Raw genomic sequence first — 1,016 nt, forward strand, 5'->3', positions numbered from 1 at the left:
CGCTCCTGGGTTCCCCCACAGCCCAGATGTGTGCTGTCCTGCAAGGGGGACAAGTGGGCCACCGCCGCAGACCAGGGAGCTTGGCTGGGGCTACCGGGGTGTCCTGTTCCACCGCTCCCATGAGCGAGGGTGGGTCGGTGGCCTGGGTCCACCTCCGGTGGCAGTGCCAGTGTGAGGAGGCACCATAGGCTGGCCCAGCTCCTTGGCGCTTGTTAGGGCAGGATGCTGCTGGCATCGCAGAGGACAGGCACGGGCTTGAAACCCTGCTGACACCGCTCTGGCACTGCAGGAGGAGCAGGCTGGCATGCATGGCAGCTGGTTCTGCACAGCACTGGGGGCTGCAGCCCCATGCCAATGCACCGGGGACCTGCCTTGGAGCTGACCCCTTTGCCCAGCACCTCATCCTCTGGGTCCCATATTGATTCCCTCTGCTCCTCTAGCAGTTATGAGCGGGGAAAACGTAGAGCTCTGTGCTGCTGTTCTGCCTTGTACCCACAGCTCTTGGGGTGCTCCTGGGACCCCACCAAGTCCCTCTGCAGGATCCTGACCCCAGGTCTCCCCCTTCCCTGGGGGAGATGCTCCACCGTGTATGGCTGCATTTCCCCCGGTGTATGGCTGCTTTCAGCGCCCAAGCCAAGCAGCGATGCTGCCCGGGGGACCCTGCTCCAGCCTGGAGACGGGGAAGGAGGCTGCGAAGGGCCTGTGGAATGGACTGTGCTTTCCAGGATTTGCCCTGACGAGCCTGGACCTTCCCCTCTTCTTCCCTTCCCAGATCCTATCAACTCAAAAGGTGCTGGAACCGTGGAAGCAGCCTGTGAAAACAGTACAGAGTGAACTCAGCCTTGCTCATCTGACAGTCTTTACCCCCCGCATGAGAGGGTCCCGCTTGCTGCAGCTGCGGAGATCTGAACCAGGAGATGTGTGGGTTCTCCCCTCCCGGCTGAGGCTTGCAGGGAACCGAGCGCTTGCTGCTGCTCTGGGGCCCTCGTGGAGACAAAGCCACCTGGTGCTGCTGA

Source organism: Phaethon lepturus, unplaced genomic scaffold (assembly GCF_000687285.1).
Source record: "Phaethon lepturus isolate BGI_N335 unplaced genomic scaffold, ASM68728v1 scaffold36474, whole genome shotgun sequence".
Classification (NCBI taxonomy): Eukaryota; Metazoa; Chordata; class Aves; order Phaethontiformes; family Phaethontidae; genus Phaethon; species Phaethon lepturus.